At 38.8% G+C, this 14897-nt stretch overlaps 1 long non-coding RNA gene across 1 annotated transcript; it reads right to left on the bottom strand.

The window, feature by feature from the left end:
* Window positions 1–414: 414 nt before the first annotated feature.
* Window positions 415–3949, bottom strand: LOC309488069. The gene is made up of 2 exons (XR_014202008.1): window positions 2334–3949; window positions 415–1990 (listed from the first exon to the last, which is right to left on the bottom strand). It is a non-coding gene; the product is annotated as an uncharacterized lncRNA (long non-coding RNA).
* Window positions 3950–14897: the final 10948 nt, after the last annotated feature.

The following is a 14897-nucleotide window of genomic DNA, read 5'->3' as shown; positions in this document are numbered from 1 at the left end:
TTCAGAATAGAATTAATTCAAGTCTTTACATAACTAAGAATTAATTCAAGTTTCTTACATCACAGTCATGCCCTTCATGTCTTATTCTCGTATACCTGATCACTCTACTTGAACTTTGAAAAAGTAAAAAGCTTGTATCAAATAAATAAGCATTTTGTCTGAAACCGGGCTAAAAATGAACAAACATTGTTATCGCATTTTCCTGGTTGAGAACCAGACCCTCAGTCATCCCAGACATAGCTCAAAGCATATAGTAAGAAAAACGTAAATGATTATAATTGCAACTTCCGTCACTCGTACCATCTGCATATTTTGTTCATCCCTAGGATAGACTGTACCCATTAATAACAAAATTATCAGAATAACACATACAATCATAACACTATGTATTTGTATATGTAGCTTTTTCAATTAATCACAATATTTTGTCAGGAAATGGTTTTACTTCTAAAGCTGTATTTAATTAAAATCTATTTAATAAAATCTAACCCGACTTTTCCATTACATACCGTTTTTTTTCTTATCACCATACTTCACATTAATTAATAAATCTTCTATCTGAAAACACATTTTTCTTTGCACAAGTCAAATGATTAGATTTATATCAATACTAAGCCCTAATTTGATTCAATCAAATAAAAATCACAAAACTTTTCTTCAACCATTAATTGGTCAACATTTTCTCCAGATATGTTGATCATCTCGTTGCCTCATGGACGTTCCATCTTCACCAATATGACACTTTGCATGCCGTAGAGAGGATTTTTCCCACGTTGGCGGGGTAGATAGTTTCTAGCACATATCATTGATCCCCCACTTTATTCTTTGCGTTGGTGTTTTGGGTTGCTGACGTTGGTTGGTGTGGTTAAGGTCAGATGCTTCGACCCAGGTCTAACACTCTTCAATCATTTTCAAATCCTTACAAGAATTTCCCTTAGATCACGATCGCACCCCCACTGGAATGAGTCATTTACTGTCTGCTGTCACCTGCGAAAGCAGACCTTAAGTGATTTTGTTAGTGACCGCTTGTCTTGTCGTCCCTTTGGTGTGACCTGTGAAATTTTCAACCTGAAACATATCACCGGATAATTTCTTGCTCATTGAATAGCACTCGGGGTCCTTGTTCCCCTAAAAAACATTCAACCCATGTTGCTCATGTTAACAAAACAATACAGAATCAGTTCTGTTTGGTTCAATCCGTTCTGACATCCTGCAAAATGAAAAATGTTAAGTTAGTGTGTGTGTGTATGAAAAGTCTGCATCTTCTGTAAAGAAAAACAAATGTTGAGGTTATTGTCACATAGTTTTCTTTTGTCTGCTGTGCTGCCACATCTGCCCTGGCGTTTCCTGTCAAAACAATTCTTGTTATTAGCACACTTAAAATACAAACAATGCACACAATTAAACCCAATGTCCTCCCAACATTTATCTTCCCACCTGTGCGATGGCTTTCAGCAAATGTGAACCCCTTGGTAAACCAGATCTGGCTGGTTAAGACAAATAAAGTTCTTCTACCCCTCCTGGACTTTCCTGAATCCAAATTGTCCTTCTGACCCCCTGAAGAGTTGAAAGGCTCTTATCTGACCACCAGTGGGTTCCTCCTGGACTTTTACTGTCCTCACATACCGATGAGGTCAAAGCTAGATAACCTCTCAGCCTGCTGTGAAGACAGTGGGTTTAGCCCCCCCTGTGAGGCCGAAATGTCTTTGTTTGTGGCCTGAATACAAATTATCCATACTAAAAAGTTCAAAGGCTCATCTGACCACTTGTTTTACTGTGCGTTCTCTTGTTCCCGCCACGAGCATATTCATCCTCCTCTTTATGCACGACACTCATCTCGTGCATAAATTTAACGTAGCTAATAAAATTCTCTTACTTTTATCAGATGTCCATAGTGACTTCCATTTCAAGGTACACATTTACATTCTTATCAGTTCTTGCTTTCCCTCGGAAATTGAACCCATGACCTTGGCGTTACAGGTGTCACACTCTAATGTTTGAGCTACAGGAAAAACTGCAATATTTGTTAATATTTATTTGGTAACATTTGTTTGGATAAAGTTTGCTAACCCAAACATTGTCCTTAAGCCAAATTTCCTTTAGACATCTTTCTCTGCCTCTGAAACAAAAATATTACTTAAAGCCACAATTTCATCTTCTTATCAAATTGTTTTAAAGGGCAACGACCCCGAGTCTCACAGCGTTTGCCTTCTCATCAGATTGACTCACAATCCTCAGCTTACTTTCAAATTTGTCATTTGCCTTAACCCATTTAAAATACTAAAACACTCTTTCCAGAGGTTAAATGACAAATTTATACACACTATTCAGACAGGATAGTTGTCCTTAACTAACGCATACTGTTCAAAACATGAATTAACACTCACACTCATCCCTGACTATGAACCGCTCATATTTCTTATTTATATATTTTCTCTAAAAATATTTAAATTTTAAATGACAGTTTAACCTTACATTTTCCTGTATCTTTTATCTAATGTTTTTATTTATGGCCTCTTTACCAGTTTCAAGGCATGTCTGTTCATTATTCATTTGATTTTAGAAAAGTATCAAGCAGTCTCTCAGCAGTCCACTCAAACAGTCTCTTTCTCTCTCACTATAAGCAAATCATCTTTTCAACAGCCTCCTAGGACTGTAACTAAAATAATCATAGTCATAGTCAATCCTTAATAGTTCACAAATGTCAAAATACAAATATTTGACTCAAATTAGAACCATTACAATAATCTAAAATACATTATGCTATGATCTTTTCTAAGGTTATCTTTAGTTTAAATACTCAATTCACCTAACCTTCGTTTTTTTTCAGAAATTTCTCTTGACTCATCACAAGCTGTTCTCATCTTTAGCCACCACCATGTCTAACGACCTTCAGAAGTTCAAAAATTTTCTTTGCCCATAAGGCAACCAACATCATGTTCCTTATATAAATTAATACGTCTTGTTACGGTCTCCACAACAAATAATGACAATCACCTCACGGTCTCAGTTGGCTCTTGAAAGCCTATTTCCATTAGCTCTTAAGCAATAATTTTCTTTTCTTCAGGGTGTTGTCTCCCTGGCATAGATGCAGACACGTCACAATGGAGGACAAGCCATACAATCAACGCGGTTTCTTGTGAGTGGTATAGGGGCTCACATTTTCTGGGGCAGACTGAACTTCTTACAGCTCATCTCGCCTCTCAATAATCTGCTGAAGCTGATCGCCACTCAGTCAATCAGCGCCACTCTCATATCCATCTCACATAAAAACACCTCCATCAGGAAATGCCCAGTGTTTTTGCGTGATCCTTCTGTCTTAGGTTGTCCTTTTGGCCTTAAGATCTTACCCGTCTTTGAAGTAATCACTCGTACACACTGGTAACCGCTTTTCCCCATTACAGAATCTGTGACCGTTTTCTTCAACATAATCTGTTGTTTTCTGGAGCTTAGGAAAAGGCGCATTCAAGAGTCATCAGAGCCATTCGGACTGCCTACTAGTGTTAAACATAGGGAGACGGATTAATAACAGCAGTATTTAATCACTTAAATTCATTAATCATTTTAAAGGCAGCAACCTAGCTGCTTAGATTATACTCAGTGAATTTAGATCACAATCGTACATTCAGTGTACTGTTACTTCTGTAGCCGGAGCCATCAGCCCTGTTTTATGGTGGAGGCTAAAATGAGACAGTCACTGGTCCCAAAATAAACAAGTTCAAAACAGTATTATTTTAAAGACTTCTTTAAAGTCTTTCAGTTTTACTTTTAAAACGTTTTAAGTACAAATTGCCCTTTTGAAATGGCAATGATTTCCTTTAACATCTCTGTGTCTATGATTTTCAACTGAAACACTGTGCTTTACACAGGCTCAGACAACAGCTTTCAGCTGACACTGAATGAGAGAGAGACTCTTGAGGCATTCAGGACTGATACACTGTATTCTCATAAACTTTTAACTTCAGACTTTATCTACCATCTTAAGGCATCTTTTCCATAAATTACATGTATTGTAATTTAGACATTACAAATTTCCACTCAGAATGAGTCTCTGTTGCACTGAAACTGTGGCAGTTTCAGTCACAGCACATACCAAATCCAGATAAGCAAACCTGTTTTGGCCAATTCACAATCTTATCTTTTGAACCCAAAACATCGGCTGTTGGCTCTTTTCATAGTCAACAACAAGCTTTTGTTTAATCAAATGCCTTCTTACACATTTTACATTTAGCAACTGTTAATCCTGTAACACTGCTTCTGCTTATTTTATCTTAAAGAAATAAGAATTATTCTAGTTCTTAATAACGTTTAAAATTTCATTTCAATTTTAGTTGTCAGGTTTTCAATCACCATAATTTAATACCTGACTTCAGTGTTTTCTCTAGGAGTTTATCAACCTGCTTCTATGATTCATACTAACTTTTGAGGCTGCGCTCTCTGCTTTGTCATACATTTTATGATTATCACTATAAATCATTCGTTAGATTTGTCTCTCTATATCATCGCATTTTACAGTCACTGAATGACTCCGCTGACCGCAATAAAACACTCTTTGTTATTCTACCTACAGTCTTATCCCTGTGGTCTTTCTAACATCTCCAGCTTACTTCACACCCCTGAAGCAGAGTGTTCTTATTCAGGAAATGCAAACAGAGCCCCTATTAAGTTCTCTGCATTTTCCCCCACTGTCCGCTGCAAATTCAATTACAATAGCCGAATCACAATCTTCATCATATTAACACTGATCTACTTTCTAACCCATATTAACACAGACTTTTCTTTAAATTTGTGTTAGTTTGGCACTTTCTTTGTTTGGAGCCAGTCAAAGTTGATCTTTCCAATCAGAATCAAACTTTTACAAAAACATAATCTGCAATTCTCTTTAAACTGAGAGCTTCAGAGCAGAGCTGCTTACAGCATTTGCTCTCTTTTGTATCAGGACTATTCAGTTATTCTTCATACAGTATAAAGAAATTTAGCATGTCATTAATTTCATTAACACTGGTTTGATAGCTTATTCAAATGGTTAGTATGCAGATTCAACTTAATATTATCATTATTCAGTCCCACTCATCTCTACTGTTCCACAGAAATCACAAGATTCCTCAAATCTTGTTCTCAGTCTCTAAATTACACAGACAGCTATCCTAACCGCTTGCACCTTCAACTCTTGTTATAAAAATATGGCAATCTACTCTTAAATAACCTTGTTTTCATAACATTAATACAATAAAGCACATCCACATCATTATTATTGGCAGAACATCAATTTTCATAAGCGACATGGAAAATCAAAATATTCTAAGCGGGTTTCACAAAGTTTCTGATTAACTTTAGTCATACGTGTCTAGGGAAATTATCTCCAACCCATAATTTCCTTTATAAAACAGACAATGTCCTTGTCTTTCAATGACTTAATTTCAACAAAATATCTGACTTTGTACATTATTGATTTCCCAAATCTTCGGACATAGCTGTCTTTACATCTATCTAATTGTGTTATCATCAACAACACTGATTACAAATCACGTACATATTAACATCCAGAAGCTGGGTTGAACAAGCAAGCGCTGTTGCTATACTCCCAGCATAGCTGGACCCTTTAGGTTCAAAAGACAATGGTTGTCAAAATAAACATCATTTCAATAATTATTTTATCTCTAAAATATAGAATTTTTTCCCGTTCTGCTTAATGAAACATTCCTTATCTTTATATCATGTTAATCCCTGTTAATCATACTCAATGCCTTATTTTTATCTAAAACTCACTTTTCATACCATTTCAACTTAATTTGACTTAATCAGGCGTTCATAAATATGAATTTTATCTTCCCCTACATGCCAGTTCCTTCTGTATCTGTTCAATCCAACAATTCACTGTTTGTAATTTCCATCAGGAAAAACATTCTCTTTTCCCTACATGCCAGTTCCTTCTCCTATCGACTCTGTTCTCTTTTATCTGCTTCTCTTCCATCCAACAATTCACTGTTTGTTCACATTTTTACACTCATGAACAAACTAACGTTACAACAACTCTTTGACTAGTAACGGATAAATTGGCACTTCAGAAAAACCCTGTACTTTTGCCCATCTCATACGCTCATCATTTACAACACTGCTCAAATCATCAGTCATAGCTTTGCTCAAAGTTTCATCAGACACACAAAAAGATTTGCAAGCAGTTTCTTCATTGCAGATAGCAGAAAGAAAATCAGTGTATGTGTTTGTGTGTGCGTCGTGTGTGCGTTTGTTAGTACAAATATTTTCACTTCCCCTTTGCTTAATAATCATCCATTTCCCAATTTCTTGCATGCATTTCTGGCCGTAATTTTTCCATTTTACAGAAAACCGGTGTGTAAAAATGGTCTACTTTACTGTTAGATGACTCCATTTTGGCTGAATCTTCCTTCTGGATTTCACAACTTCGACACGTGTCTTACAATATCTGTCAAACGTCTTCGACAGATCCGATCTTTTTTCGTCACCCAAAATCGGTCGGGTTTCTGTAATTACGTTCCACTCAAAATCTTCCCATAGGCCTAAGCACTTTCTAGCGCTCTATTAATTCTGATTTGATGTGGCTCTTCCGTCCACTTGTAAAAAAATGTTTCTCAGGTTACAGAGATTTTGAGTAAAACTAACTAATCAGCAATTGTGATTATCTGAATCACCTGTGGCACTCCCGTCCACCTGTGGCACTCCCGTCCACCAACGAGCTAAGTGTGGAAAAAACCGATCCGAAGCTACTTCAATTTCTTCCCCAAACAATTGTGATTATCTGAATCACCTCTCGCTCGTACCAAAGCAAAACTCAGCCAAAATGGTTCACGTTCACTCACAGTCATATCAGATTACACCACACAAAATAAAATAATTTTAACTGTCTCTTACCCGAGATGCTTTTACTGCCTCCGAGTTCTTTCTGAATCCAGTGGGTTCCTCCTGGCCCTGATAGCAGTTTTGGCTCTTCTCTCTCAATTCGGCGAGGTAAGACTAAAGCCTTTTGTGCTTTAGGGTGATCAGTCCGTCAATCCACTTTCTCAGGGCCAGAAGAAACCTCATGGATCCCACGCTTCTGACACCAACTTGTTGAGGCAAAAACAAGTAACTAACAAAACAGCATCAGGCATAAGAGACATCAGGATCAAATTGTTCTTAAAAGATATTTATTTCTTGCAAGAAATGTTCCCAGTCTGCCCGCAGACCAGCTGCAGACGGAGTGAGACCCAGAGCAGAGGTGGGCCCGCATTTTTATAGTGTTATCTCTTTCAAAAGCTATCTCTTACAGCCCCCACTAAACAAAAGACACAGAGGAACCCCTGTGGCTCCCCTTACCCCCTAATCTTCTCACCCCTGAGTCACACACACACACCCTGCAGCTGTATTAACATCATAAAATAAACTCAAAATACAGACAAATGAATGTATGGCATTCATTTGTTAAATCATTGAAAATAAAGACAAAAGGAAAGATTAATTTTTTCCTACAACAACAGTAAAAGAAATGGACACAGCGACCCCATTGGATTCAACGGAGAAAAGTGAAGTCAATTAGAAACTCTTACTTCCTGATGGCTGAGCGTACTGCGCAGACTCAAACTGAGCTTGACGACGTAGATGTGACGTGAGCAACCCGTCTGTCTTCTAAAAACTGCTTCTACGGGGCCATAACGTAAGATACAAGGTAATGGAGCCTTTTATACATTTTTGTGTTTCTTTAGAAATAAATAATGGACAAATGGAGTCTTTAAACGCCTCAGATGTAAAGTTATTCGCTGTCAAAGTGACACCAAAATGAATGGGAGTCAATGGAATGCTAACAGCAGGTGGGGGTCCGCTAATCAATGGCGGCGCCCGGGGAAGCTTCAGTTTTTTTCTGAAAGATTACCCCCTTGGTAATGACTGCTGAAAATGCTTTGGTACCTGACCTTGTAACAATACATTTCAATGTATTTTAATAAAATAAAATAAAAAACCAAAACAGACGATTTATTTGAGTGCATATTAATTGTACTGGTGCTTTAGTATTCCATCTAAAAAAAGATAGTAACAGGTTAGGAATGACATAATCAGTAAATTAATTCATTTTTGTGTGAACTGTTCCTTTAAATAATCCCATAGTTCTCAGCAATTAATCAACATGAAAAGCAGGATAATAATCTACTTCAATATACACAAATAAACAAAAACAAAAAAACCTGATAACCAAATCTTAGATACCAGACACGTTTATTTTTAATCCTAATGCACTTTAGTAGCATCGCAGTTCGTGCCAGTAATTTAGAGTGCTATCTCAGAAAGTAATTGTTAGCTTTGTAAACAGTTTTGATGACCGGGTAGCTGAGGAACAGAACGGCTGATTGCGTATTGATCAGGAGAAGGTGTGCGTTGAAGTCAGGATGGAGGTAACGGGGCGGAGGGGGCTCCCTCACACAAGGTTAAGGAGGTCAGAGACACGTTACGCATCCCAGTGTGAGTTTAAGCGCGGGTGGCGGACAAAAAAAACGTGGCTGAGATGATGAAGAGACTGTGTATTTGCAGAGGGGGTTTTCTTCATCCCTGTGTGAATCAATGAAGGGTCTCTGTAAATAAACACACACTTCTGCCTTCCTGACCCTCCCATCAGAAATTGATATTTTATGATGGGTTACAAGTGCAGTATTGAATACGGAAAAAAAAACTCACAAAATTGTGACAGATATCAATAATAATTTGACCTTTTTGAGAGCAGGAGTTAATGTTTTAATTGAACTGAGAATGAGTGTCACACCAACTGTGAGAAACACAAAAATAGAAAATGTTGTCATATAACATTGTTCTGACCTACACAGCTAGTGTTGTGCCTGAATATAATAATGCAGAAATAAATAGGCAGAAATAATGACTATAACAAAAAATGCTTTCAAATACTATGAACATTTTTGTTGAAATGAGCGATCTAAAGCAATCAGCAAATCTAAAATTACAACGCAAAATGTCTGTGAGAAGTCTATAATATCAAAGTCAAGGACTTTCCCTGTGAATAACAAACATCAATACCTATTGCAAAAGTTCTGTGGTGTGCTATTTGCTATAGCCTTTCGACTGATCTATGACATTGTTCTTTGATTGGCTAAAAATCTCTTTCATTGTGAATATCAAAAGTCCAAACTTGTCAAGTTCTAAAAAGCGCAATCTATAAGCCTGAAATACGTGTGCGTGTGCGTGTGTGTGTGTGTGTGTGTGTGTGTGTGTGTGTGTGTGTGTGTGTGTGTGTGTGTGTGTGTATTACCTAGGTTATGGGGACCAAATGTCCCCACAATGATAGTAATAACAGTACATTTTGACCTTATGTGGACATGGGTAAACAAATACATTCCACACCACAACTATAATGATAACAACACAGAGAAACAATATTGTTGGAATCATTTTCAGAACAATTTTTTTTCCAGCTCATGAATGATAAAAAACATTGACAGCCAATCAGAATCCATTCCTGCTTTGAAGGGCTTGGACATTTAAAGCGGCAGAGCACAAAACGTTATAATAAACAGAATGTTATTGTGCTTTGGTGTGGACGCTTATATACGTAGTTATACTTATCTATCTTTATAGTTATCATTCTTGGTGTGAATGGGCTTTTAACACAGAGGCTAATATGCAACTGGCTCTATGTCTTCCTTGGTCAACTCACTTCATCAGAAAGACTTAAGGTTGAGCGCAATGTTTTGGTCATGTTAGTCTACATGCTAAACTGGTGTTTTCAGCAGGTCAACAATACTGACCTAAGCTAGCCTTGATTACAACTCCATAACTCCACAGTAACAATATCAACTTTTTCAGTCCACTTACAGATTTACAAACATCATAATGATGCTTTTGCCTTGTAGTTTGGAGATACTAATACAAACACAGTCTAAGCACAACACCTCAGTTATATTAGTTCGGATTTTATAGAGGTGTAACCGAGCTCTCACCTGGAGTTTAATTATCAGGCTTACGAGTGTGCGCTGAGCCCACCAACCAGAGACTAATAAACGCTCCGACAACGATTGAACGCATTAAACATTACCGCGATGGCCCTGGAAACTGGTTATTGATAGAGGAAAAGGAGGAACGTGTGAGAGAGAGAAAGAGAGATGGAGAGAATGAGCAGCCTTGGCGGGTTTCGACACTCACTGCTGAGCTGACAGTAGATGAGCAGGGTGTAATGACAAATGAGTGAAGAGGCCACAGCATGAGGTGCAAACGAGAGAGAGAGAGAGAGAGAGAGAGAGAGAGGGGTTCTTCCTCATGCTCTGTAAATAGATAAGATTTGGCTGCTGTCAGTGTTCCTGTGTATTCATCACTATAATGTCTACCTTGGGGTTGGTTAAATGTTCCAAGGAAACATCAAGGTCATTCTCTCGGCTAAATAATGAAATAAACTTTAGCAAACGCCTGATTTGTGTGTTTCTTAATGTGCTGGAAATGACAGAGACACCAAGCTGAGCTCATTGTGTTGAGCGATCTAATAAGCCTCTCTATCTAGTAAATAAGGTTAATGTATTTTGTTGGATCATTTACTTCCTGTGCTTAAAATGCCCTCTGATAAATCTCCCCATGCAACACAGGATGCTATGTTCTTGTTCTGTAACCACGTTTCTGCACACGGCTCATTAGTTATAGAGGAATGAGGTTAGATGAAGTATTTGCAAAATAAGAAATAAAACAGCCCTAGTTTGGACTGTGAATAAATTGAATTACCGGGTCCGGTGGCAAACTCTGCAAATTTAAAGCGCTCAATTTAAGATGCATCACATGGACTTAATACCCAAACTCCCTGACCTTCGCAATACGAATGAAGCGAGCCATCATAATGAAATGTAGAAGCGGCACCTTCCTGCGAGAATGACAGGTGCAGGAAATTACATCATCAAACACTGCCACCTGTCAGTTGATTGCCTGTCCTGTTTTGATGACTCAAGAATTCCTTTGACCTCTGAAGGTTTTATCGTGCAAGTCTACCAAGATGATCGAGCAAGATTTTTGCATCACATTCTGTTCACCATATAAATTAGCAGGAACAATGATGATGATGATGATCTGTGTGTGTGTGCATGAAGTTGGATTGGATTGGAAAACAAACTTGCAATAATATAGGCTTAAAAAAATTAAAGCCAAATAGAAACCGATTCACAATGCAGATGCTGAAATCTGAAAGTGGTTAGGTTAATAGCTGGATTGTTCACTGGAATGGGAGAACCCAAAAGAGCCCTATCACTCTCCTCTACATAGAATTTGTCAAGATAAAGTTATAATTGTGACCATGGGACCGCTCTCAGAACATAGCGTTGAGATTTTTCCCAATTAAACTATTTTGTGTTCTTTTTTTATTTCTTCTCTTCTTGCATCAGCCTGCCAGGGGTCTCAGAACGGATTCAGAGGCATTTGCTGAAGATTTATCACTGTATCTCCATTTGAAAAGGATGCTTGAAAATACATGTTAAACAGTCAAGGCCTGAAAGTCGCAGGGGGATCGCATTAACATCCTGCAACACCATGGAAGCTTCAGTTCAACCTTGACTATCCCTTTTTTGGACTTGTCTTCCTTAATGGTGGAACATTAAGATTCACACATGAGTTCACCCATCAGCACTCTTAAAAATAAACATTTATCCAAAGCTACGGCAACATTTCAGGATGGGTTCATCTTAAAAAGTCAGTTTCAATATCCACTTTATATATTTTTTTAACGCTGAAGTAAGAGGTTTTCTGTAGATGTGCAAGACTTCTGTTTCATTAGTCGCTAGAGGGAAATAACGTGAATAATAAAATAGTGCAGTGTCACATGTCGGTAAGAAGGCTACACGCACAAGATAGGAATATTCTAAACTGACTTTAATAATAAATGTTGCAGATAGACAGGCTATAAACACATTACAAAAAGACAATGTGCCCTATTTTAACAATCTGAAACGCGAGTATCAAACGCGAAACGCAAGTAACTTTGTGGGCGGATCTCGGGCGCTATTGCTATTATACTGGCGGTCTGAAGTAACTACTTTACTTATAGGTGTGGTTTGGGTGTAACATGAAATAAACCAATCAGAGCATCATCTCACATTCCCTTTAAGACCAGGTGTGCTTGTTCCATGGCTGATTGCTATTATAACGGCGGATTTGCCAGGTGCACGCCAGGAGCGGTTCAGAGCCGAGGAGACCAACGTTCTCGTCAGGGCCGTAAAAGACAGAGAAGTGACATTGTATGGGGATGGGAGAAACAGACCCAAATAAGCTTCGGTTAAACAGGCGTATAATAATTTTGGTAAATGTGTAAGCTAGATTTATGCCTATTTTTTCACATCTTCATGGACACCACAGTGATTTCCCTCATGTGGAATATCTTTCCTTGTAATTATGTATGGTTTGCAAAAATGGCAACTGCTGCGTCTGTGTGTAGATGAGAGAAGCAAAGTGTATTCGCGTTGTGCACACGTTACATTATGGCCAAGCATGCGCCCTTAAAATAGCATCTGAATAATGTGCCACAGACTTTAGACTAGGTTTTTCCTGGTCTGTGGCAGAATTGTTTTCTGAAACTGCAAAATAGCACCAGGGAACGTTTGCGCCGGAACACACCTCCTCTTTGCGCTGAACCGCCCCGGGGAGTGCAAGTGTATTTCCTAGTTTACCGGCGTGCGTCTGTCGAGGGAAAAGTCCGCTGTGCGTCGGGTGCAAAATAGGAATGATACATGCGTTGTTGTAAAAAGTCTATTGCGCTGGGTGCAAGATAGGGCCCATCAACCGACAGAGGACTGAACTGAACCACTGAACCGTATGTAGGAGATAACAATGAACTATATAAGATAATCATAAGTAACCATTGAAACAAACAGGGACATTATCAGAAACCAAGGAAACCGAAACTAAACAGAGCAGGGAAATAGGAACTAAGGGAAACAGAACAGCATATGAAAATAAGAGTCCATAAACTAAACATAACCGTAACAGTACTGCCCTCTCCCGGGAGGTGTGTCCTCATGCCGTAACAGATGCGAGTGTGGAGGGAGAGAGGGAGAGAGGGAGGGGGCTTTGGAGGAGGGTGAGGAGCTGGTGATGGACAAGGACCAGGAGGCAATGAGAGACATGATGGTGGAGCCGACGGCGGGAGGAGCCAGTGTGGAGCTTTGGCTGAATACCCAGGCGGAAGCCGTAGACCGACTGACGGAGGCGGAGCCAGGGTGCGTGGAGAAAGTGGAGAAGCTGACGGACCAGGGCGACATCCGACATATCGGAAGCCCAAGGTGAATCTGGAGGCTAACAGGAACGAGGCGGAGACTGGGGCTCGGCAGACCAGGGCAACGATGGAGGGAGTGAGGATGACGGGGAAGACGGAGGGAAGGAGGATCGTGGCGCAGCCAGAGCCAAGTTGTGTTCCAAATCCGAGGTTGATATCTCAAAACATTAGCTTTCAGTAGGGCTGGGTACCGAGTTCGATACTTTTTAGGTACCGACCGAATTGCCTCGATACTATCGAGTATCGAAAAATGACATGTTGTTCGGTACCAGATTTCGATACCTAAGGGGTTAACTCGTCAACATCAGTGCTCAAACAAATACATGAAATGCACAACGACACACCTAAAGTCGCTCACGCACATACACGCAAACTCTACACACACGAGACGCGCGGAACTCTCCGCGCACATACTCAACTCATATGAGACGCGCGCGTGCACGCACACGCACAAACTCTCCACGCGCATACTTATATGAGACGCGAGCACACACACAAACTCGCGCACATACTCAGTGAGACGCGAGCACACACACACAAACTCTCCTCGCACATATTCATATGAGACACGAGCACACACACATAATACCTTAAAGATGTGGAAAAGTCGATCAAAAGTGTGGCTACATTTCTCCAGGCTCGATGCCAACAGCGCGCGATGCAATATTTGCGGTAAAATAATTGCTGCAAAGACCGGTACCACGACAGATATGATGAAGACCTTGACAGTGCACGGAGTAAACATAAGAGCTGAAAGTTGCTCCGTCTTCGACTGGTAAATGAAGAGATACCTTGTTGATCACTCTGACAGTGTTTATATTGCAATAATGACCTACTGAATGTACACTGCCGTTCAAAAAATGTGTTGGTTAGTCAGAATTTATTTTCAGTAAGAATGCATTAAAGTGGTCAAAATCATGACCTTAAAACATGTGTAATGTTACAAAAGATTTCTGTTTCAAATAAATGCTGTTCTTTTGAAATTTTTATTCATCAAAGAATCAGGAAAACATTTATCATAGTTTCCAAAATATTAAGCAGCAAAACTGTTTTCATATTTCTGAAGGATCATGTGACACTGAAGAAATGATTTTGAAAATTCAGCTTTGACATCACAGGAATAAATTACATTTTGAAATATATTCAAATAAGATTTTAAATTGTAATACTATTTCACAATGTTACAAGTTTTACTATATTTTTGATCAAACAAATTCAGCTTTGGTGAGCATGAGCTCTTTATAATAAAACAAAATGTGTTCCTTTGTGCACTGGCTAAGGAGCATGAGTCGAACTGAAAATAAAACCAACGTTTTTCTGAGGTAATGTAATGTAATCTTGTTAAAAAATGGATTTCATAAAATTGATATCGAAAAAAGTATCGTTCAGGAACCGGTATCGAAATCAAGGTATCGGTATTGGTATCGAAATTTTTTGAACGATACCCAGCCCTAGCTTTCAGTAAGTTTTTACTGGGAAAATTTTCCCCATTAGGTGCCGGCAAAACTTCACTGGTGCATACAGTGGTTGTATTTATGATTTGCAGTACAGTAGAGTTTTTCTCTCTCAAATATTGCAAGCACGCACACTCACACAATAAAAAAAAATATTACACACATACAAACACACTCTGACA

Source organism: Leuciscus leuciscus, assembly GCF_965113295.1.
Source record: "Leuciscus leuciscus genome assembly, chromosome: 23".
In the NCBI taxonomy this organism is placed as follows: Eukaryota; Metazoa; Chordata; class Actinopteri; order Cypriniformes; family Leuciscidae; genus Leuciscus; species Leuciscus leuciscus.
The sequence above is the reverse complement of the archived record's forward strand: the minus strand, read 5'-3'. Positions and strand labels throughout refer to the sequence as shown.